At 34.7% G+C, this 8,962-nt stretch overlaps 1 long non-coding RNA gene across 1 annotated transcript; it reads right to left on the minus strand.

The window, feature by feature from the left end:
- Positions 1–3,232: 3,232 nt before the first annotated feature.
- LOC311302124 lies at positions 3,233–7,007 on the minus strand. The gene is made up of 2 exons (XR_014629532.1): positions 6,877–7,007; positions 3,233–5,435 (listed from the first exon to the last, which is right to left on the minus strand). It is a non-coding gene; the product is annotated as an uncharacterized lncRNA (long non-coding RNA).
- Positions 7,008–8,962: the final 1,955 nt, after the last annotated feature.

Raw genomic sequence — 8,962 nt, forward strand, 5'->3', positions numbered from 1 at the left:
GTGTCTTCTCATGTGTTTTGTTTTTTATATATATTTTTGAACATTTTTCAAATAGAATTGCTGACCCTCCTATTATAATTTCATAGTTAGGCTATATATATATATATATATATATACAAATTATTATTTTATTTTAAGTTTCCAGAACATCTGAAATGATGTATTCTGTTTAATAGCATTACATTTTTTTTGAATAAAATTGCAAATTCCTATTATAATTTTATAGCTAGCAATTTATGTGTTAAATACACAAAATCAAATAATTGTTTTGCATTATATATATAATGCATCTCAAAAGTACTTTTCATAACATTTTGTTATGGACAAAATTGTTCCTTGTGGTGGAAAGAACTAAATAAATGCAGGACAGTCATAATTTGTGTAAAAACGAACAGTTTTAATTTGACCTTTATAGATTTGAAATCTGTAAGTTTTCATAAAAATCAACTCTGGGGACAATAAAGGTGGCCAAAATTCAAGAAACAGCCAAATGTGCTGTTTATACTATGAAAGTGTTCGCTTTCATGTGAATAATACAGTCAGTGTGAAGTGCTAAGAAGCATGTCCATTTGATTTTCAGTGTAATGTTTTAATAAGTGTGTTTAATCTGTATTAGTCTAGCTGTATTAGTCGGATAAGGTATATAATGCATAAATGTGTTCATGTGATGTGAATGTTCCCATGCTTTAAATGTGAAGAATATATTCTTTGTTAACTTCTTAAAGAGTTTAAACACATACAGAGTACATTATGTCTTAAAAACACATGCAGAGTACTTTTAAAGCCTCCCATGGGCCTTTATTGAGGAGATTATGAAATTGAAAGTTATGAACACGTTTATGAAGTTTACTGTTTCCCACTTTTGGCTCTGGCGTACATCGAGACTGCTAACTTGGAAACAGCAGCTTACACTGCTTCTAAACAAGACAGAGAAGCTGACCTTATCTGAGAAAACACAAACACACACACACACACGCACGCACGCTAACCCCCCTTCCCCCCCAACCCTACACACACACACACACACACTACAGATCAGAAGGGTCTAATCAGACATCTTTATACAGGCATGTTTACAGTAAATACATAAACACAGAACCTGTGTTGAGCTTTGGTGTGATAAGAGTCTGGTCTAATTATGATATGCACAAATATGATCTGTGAGACTGTGGGCTGACCATTCAAAAGTTTGTGGTCCGTAAGAATTTTATAATTAATTAATTAATTAATTAATTATTTTATTCAGCAAGGACACATTTAATTGATCAAAAGTGACAGTAAAGACATTTTAATGTAACAAAAGGTTTCGATTTCAAAAGAATGATGTTCTTTTGAACTTTCTATTCATTAAAGCATCCTGTAAAAAAGTATTATGGTTTACACAAACATATTAAGCAGCACAACTGTTTTAAACACACACACACACACACACACGCACACATATATATACACATGTATACACACACACACACACACACACACACACACACATACATATATACACATGTATACACATACACACACACACACACACATATACAAATATATATATATATATATATATATATATATATATATATAAGTATATACAATATACACAAAAGTATATATACTGTATTTATATATTTCAATATTTCACAATGTTACTGTTTTTTTTTTACTGCATTTTGATTTAATAAATGCTTCGTTAAGCATAAGAGCGTTCTTTCAAAAACATTTAGAATTTTGTTTTCCAGTCAGTATAATCAATGTGAAACAGCATTTGCTTCCATAGTTTGAAACAAGGTATTCAACAAGAAAAAGGCAGGACTGGATTTGATTTGTATATTGTATATGCTTGTCTCCTTCCGAGCTTCTAACAAGATACATAATGTTTCAACATCATTTCTGAAACGAGTTTGTGTGTGTGTGTGTGTGTGTGTGTGTGTGTGTGTGTGTGTGTGTGTGAGTTGAGAGAAAGAGCACCGTTAATTTATAAATCTCCTTTTATAAAAGCCCTCACCCATATCAAGTACATAAGACAGTCGGGTCACACGCTGACTCATCCTGAGGATATTACCCCTATTCTCTCTTTCTGTGTACACTTATTTACACTCACCTAAAGAGCAATGGCAAAAGAACAATTATCTGTAATGACCGGGAGGCAAACATAAGCAGATTGCCTTTGTGAAAGTTGCAGATTATTAGCTTAACACAACAAATATGTGAGTGCAAAGACGGTAGATTGTAGGTTTGTGTACTGTATTTATTTGCTGCTTGAATGTATGTTTTTGATTGGTCGTATGTAAGAGGAAGTAATTCCGACAGGTTGGTTCTGGTAAGGATTTGCAGAGCTTAATAGCTGAATTGGGTCAATGCATTTGCAACATAGGCACTAAACACCACAGGTGATCGTCTGGAAGATCAGACACTCATAAACAACTCTTATTTAGCGTTCCTCTGTCTTATATAACCACAAACATAAACTGTTTAGTATGCTGTAATCAGATTTGGGTGGATGAAATGTTTAGGCTACTTTTAAAGTTCAAGTTATTGCTATTTTGGGAGGTTTTGGTGCAGTGGTGCCCTCTACTGTATGACTTCAAAACACGCAATTTTTGCGTGTACAATATTGTTCAAAAGTATGAATATGTTTACTCAAAATTTAAAATAAAAATAATTAAATACTTCTTTTTAAGTTTGCTTAATATTAAATCGATAGAAATCCATGGTATGTGTTCATTTAAATAGGTACAGTAGCCTACTGGCCGAAAGGAAAATTGACATCTTCACCCTTTATGAAATATTCCTAAAAGATTTTGTGAAAATATTGCATAGTTGTACTTGGAGTCAGTAGTTCTATTAATGCAATGAAACATGACAAGTTGTGCAGACATCATTTTTTTGCCAGGCTGTAATACAAAGAAATTATGAACACAACCAACGTAATATTAATAAATGATAATGTAGTCAATGTATGCTTTTTGTTTTTCTCTGCATTTTTTTGCATAGTAAAATAAAACCTGTAGCTGTAGTCATATTTTTGCCAGATAAATACCATAACCAAGTGTAATATTTTGTTCTTCCCTTATATTTAAAATATTAAAAAATATTTTCCTCAAATTTTTGATGGTTTAATCAAACTCGTGGGGTCGTTAAAAACAAATAAAACCATGCATGTGATGTCTCTTTACGTGCTTGAATATTTTATTCTCTAAATAAATACACAATCAAGATACATTACAACTCTCTCTTCGTTCAAAAAGAGCTTTGAAAATACAATCATTCCTGCCATCAAAGTGCAAAGAGCCTTAAAATGGTCACAATGGCAACAGTCATTATAGTCAATAAAGTCAACAATAAAAAACACCCACTGCAATCAGTCAGAGCGCGCACAAAGACTCAAAACAATGTCCCAAATTGAAATGGTTGGTCATTTGCTGGTGACTTCTCTAAATAAAGGTCTTTGACATTTTATTAGCAGCCAGCTGTAATTGGATAAGGAGCAGATTAGACCGTTTTAAGAACATAAGCTCCTCTTCTTGAGTGCCTGTCTGAGACGTCATGATGTCACTCCATGACTCAGCGCTCAAGTTCACATAATTCACAATAACAATGACATTTAGCTGTCGGTGAGACATCAAGTACATACGTCAATGCCAAACATTTTTCCATAAACAAACACTCTTTAAGAGATCGTATTGATCAGATTCCTAGTTAGGAGAGAGTTTCTGCAAGGTCAGTGTCCAGTGCACATTGGCGTCTGCTTTCTGGGTGACACCGAGGTTGGCAAACCAGAGTGCCAAGCCCAAATGTGAACAACAAAGCCAGGTGCGGATCACAATTATGAGGGAAAGCTGGAGGCCCATCATAGAAACACTGTCCTACTCTCAACACTAAAGAATTCATAAATACATACAGTACTTTGCAGTATATATATATAACACAATTACATTTTAAATACAAATACATGACATGATATGTACATTAGAACTCAAAAACACAAGTATGTCAATATATAATAAAATGTAGGTAAGAATATATAAATAATCATATATAAATATTTTTTAAGTGTATTTCTTTTTATATAAATAGAATAAATCACATCCTGACAGCCAGAGAGAAATGAGTAATATTACAAGTTCAATGTGTTTTAAGGATAAAGCCCCATCCTGTAAATAGTGACTGAAATGACAGCATTATGCCTCTCATAATTACTTTCAGAAATCAAGTCATACTTTAGCATTAATGCGTGTGCTAGTGGCTTTTGGCTGGATTGTAATGACTGTGGAAACTGTGGTGGTCTTCTTTGGGAACTTTAGGTGCACAAACAATATTTGGGACAGCTAAAAAAAAAAGCATGACACATTATGTCAAAAATGTATTCCAGGGCTAAATGGTGGATATCCATGAGGTCCACAAGACCGTTGAACGTCCCATTTGTCATTTTATGATTCAGAAGGGTGCTTTTGCATTTTTAACTAGATTATATCGCCCCTATAATGCTATTTTAAAGGTTCCTGATTTAGTTTTGAAGGTCTCCAACAATAGGCTTACATGCACCCATGGTCAAAAAACACCTTTTTTCCCTCATAATATACATTGCAGCATAGGGTGACCACCTGGTTGCAGGACAGTAGATCTGATTTTGTAGGACAACGCGGGACATGTGTGTGAGAGAGATACATTTCATACTATTATACTATGTAAATATTGATTTACACTAGTTGGAAAGCCTATTTGCCATCACGTTTGATGATAACATTTTAAACTGCAATAAGCTATCAGTGATTCACCCAGGTTTGAGTGATATGAAGCATTATTTACTCTACAGAACCTATTCAGTCTGCTAAATATAACAAACTAAGCAACAGGCTATAGGTACAAATCACATTTTATACTAAAATAAATTTCCTTAAGTAGCGGCTCGTTTCAGGCAATCGGTTCTTTCTTTTGGGAGATAATAACTCCATTTTATAGTGCACTTGGATCTTTGAAACTTTGCAGACCTTTCACATTCACTAACAGCTACACACTGCATGAAAGATAATATCCGAAAAGCATAATAGGGGCACTTTAAAAAGAGCAAAAGCGTTAAATTCTCTCAGTTGATGTTGCTAAAGAACAAGTTTGGAAGGGCTTGGTTGAGGATCGGCCATCCTCGCAACCAAAGCAAGACTATGAGCTTCAGCATGATGTGGTAAAACTCTAATGATGATATTTGGATTGTCCGAAACCAGAAAAAGGATGCCGGTTTAAGAAAGAACGCACCTTTAAACAAAAAGATGCGTTTTCTGCTTTGCGTTTCACCGCAGGAGATGAGGCGATGGCTTGTGGTGTAGGGTCAGCTGTCGAGAGCTGTATCCTGACATCCCAATACCCAGAAGGCCTAGCAGCATGGCAAAGCGGGGTACAACGGGCCCGTCCCTCTGCAGACCGGTCCGTGCCGCCTGAGTCTAAAAGCAAAAGGTCTAAGGTCAGTGTTTATGGCCCTTCTTAAGACATAATCGATCAAGGACGTAGTTCTCAGAAGCTTGTTATATCAGACAAGTTTCAGAAGTATTACTGAACTTCCTAGATCAAGATTAAGACTGATAAGAAGATTAAGCTTATCAACATAAACAAAATATAATTAGGCAGTTTCCTTGAATACGATTTAAGGTGTTTTGTAAACAGTCAAGTATATTACAGATGGAATCTTCCATCAAAAACCCCAGTGGAGAATCATTTATATCATGTAAAAACATCATTAATGGGAACAAACACCAACGCATCAAAGTTAATTACTGCTGAATCTGTTTCCTAAAATAGCTAAAGAGAGTTTTAGAGATTTGCAGCAAGCGTCTCGTGTCATTGGGCTCGGCATCCAATTAACCAGAACCAGACAGGCCGTGATTCTGATCCAGAAAGGCTTTATTTGGACATGAAAATCTCACAGATAAACAACCGGCAGAATATTATCAGATTACTGTAAATATTCATGTTGTTTCAGTGTTATTTTCATGTTGTTTCAGAGTAATATTTAAACCTTTGCTATATAAATAGATTTGCTATACACATTTATTAAAATATATGTATATAATTTGGTCTGATCTTTAACTGCTTTACTGGAATGTGTTTCGTGCGCTAATGTATCTGATATATTTTCAGCCACTTTGATTATATTATTGAGATTTTATTACTTAACAATGATTCTTAATTATATACCAAACTATAATCATTACAAGCATACACCATATAAACATACTGTATATCAATCATTTTCAGATGTACTCCTCCATGCAAAATTTTGTAAATACTCTAAAAAATGCTGGGTTGGTTTAACCCAATGTTGGGTCAAATATGGACTAACCCAACGTTGGGTTAAAAAATGCAGTTAAAAAATGGACAAATTGCAGTTTGGACAAAAATGCAATTAAAAAATGGACAAATTGCATTGGTTACATTAAAAATGTAACCCAACGGCTGGGTTTGTCCATTTTTAAAGTTGGGTTAGTCCATATTTGACCCAACATTGGGTTAAAACAACCCAGCATTTTTTAGAGTATATATTTTGCATGGAGGAGTACATCTGAAAATGTTTGATATACAGTATGTTTAACATGGATCATGAAATATTACAAAGACTGAAAAGTTGCATACTAGTTGTTCATGTACATTTGTTGCATTGTATTTTATACAAAATAATTTTGCTAGGGTTACATTTTTTTAAATTATTAGAACTATTGTTACTATGCTATCTTTGTTTGGGATATATATATATTAAAAAGGTTAGTTTTGAAATGAACATTATTCTGTTTACATTTAAAGTCATCTCCAGGACCTCAAACATAAAGAAAATAAGCCACTGTTTGGAGAAGGCTTTTATAGTTTGTTTTAGAGAAACAGGACACTTACCTGCAGGTATCGAATGTATCCAGGTGTCAGGAGAGGAATGCGGAAGAACATCTCAGCAGCAGCTCTTGGACCAAAAAGTTCCCGTCGTCCAAACACACACACTCACACTCACACCAGACGGATCTGTCACCGCTCTTCAGACACCTGCAGACTTATAAAGCTTTGGGTCCTTATATAACTGGTCACATGTCTGCATAAAACCCTGTCTATCTTTTTGTGAAGGGACGGTGTGTGTTTGTTTGCTCTGATAAAACTTGAGTAAATCTGGAATCCAGGGCAGATATTTAAGTCTATTATAGTCTGTTTAAGTCTATTATAGTTGTTTTGGCCAATAGCGATTAATGAATTGTATAAAATGACTAGTGTACTTGAGTCGCATACATTTTTCAAGTATCTTTACTTTATTTTATCATTTTGGGACACTTTTACTCTACTACATTTCATTAACACATCGCTCCATGTTCAAACCAAAGAAATCAAGACTTGCTCAGACTGAGATGCGATGTCCGATTTGTGAGCGAGCCAATTCTTTTAAAATGAAACAGCATGAAACGAAAGTTGTGATAGTCTTTTCTTCCCTTATTGTGACGTATTTCAAAGTAAAACGGATTCCCAAACAAGAATAAATGTAGGGCGGGACTTGATTTTATGGGGAATTGATTGGATTGTTGGACCATTGTGGTTTGATACTGGCGTGATGTCATGTGAGTGACAGGTTGTCCCGCCCTAACACCAGTAAACACATCATCAGAGGAAAGATGTCGCTGGAGTTGGGAAAGTTATTTTTATTAAAGTTTACAATGGCACATGAGTTAAAAAATATTCATGCAATATTCCATAAAAAAAAAAAAGAATAGTCAATTTTGATTTCATGGTGTCTTTAAAGAATCTGTTGAATCGGTTCACAAATTGCGATTAATTCGCGAAATGGTCTGATGCGATTGCAGGTGTTCTCGACTCGAAAAGAACTGGAACAAATGTGCTTTACTGATTGACAATTAGGATGCAGAACATTGGATTAGGTCACAATCTCATTGTTTCCTTGTTTGTTGTAACGGATGACGCGACCCAGTAATCAAAGCTTCTTAAGAAAATAAAGAACAAAGCGCTCGAACAGCTCGTTTAAAGCTTCGGCTGCTTTCAACACAATTGATGCGACTAATGAGTTCAGGACAGATCTGCCCTTAATGACAGGTATAATGCCCCACCTTAACAAGGGCTAAACAGACCTTGAACTATCCAAAGGCAACATGATACTGCAAACAAATCAGCTTAGAAGTGACCTCTTAAGTGATTTTTGTGCCTTGTGGACTAGAAGACAATGCTCGGGACGTCATAAAAACTGACCTGCTGCTGGAACACTGAAGAGAGGAACAGGAGGAAGAATATATAAGATATATAGTCATGCTCAAAAGTTTACATACACTTTGCAGAATCTGCTAAATGTTAGGAATCATACAAAATGCTAGTTACTGAATAAGATATTGTACATAAATGATGTTAATATATAGTCCACAAGACAAAACATAGCTGAATTTATAAAAATGACCCCGTTCAAAAGTTTACATCCCCTTGATTCTTAATACTGTGTCGTTACCTACACTGACCTAGATGATACACAACTGGTTTTTGTTTTGTGATGGTTGTTCTTGTTTGTCCTGAGCAGTTAAACTCCCCAATGTTTTTCAGAAAAATCCTTCAGGCCCTGCAAAATCTTCAGGTTTCCAGCATCTTTTGCATAACAGAACACTTTCCAGCAGTGGCTGTATGATTTTGAGATCCTTTTTTGATATCCTTTTCTTTTCTTTTTTTTACTTAGGACAACTGAGGGACTCAAACACAACTATTAAAAAAGGTTCACACATTCACTGATCTGATGCTCCAGAAGGAAACATGATGCATTAAGACACCCCGGGGGTGAACACTTTTTACGTTTTTCTTATTTTATTTAAATATCATATTTTTTTCATTTAGTAGGCAACTGCACTTCGGAAGCAACAGAATATTCTTACATGTTTCATGGAAGACAAAATAATCCAATTTACCTTGATCTTCAAATTTAAAAAAGTTTGAATGGCTCTTAATG

The sequence above is a fragment of the Rutilus rutilus genome (genome assembly GCF_951802725.1).
Source record: "Rutilus rutilus genome assembly, chromosome: 13".
Taxonomy (NCBI): Eukaryota; Metazoa; Chordata; class Actinopteri; order Cypriniformes; family Leuciscidae; genus Rutilus; species Rutilus rutilus.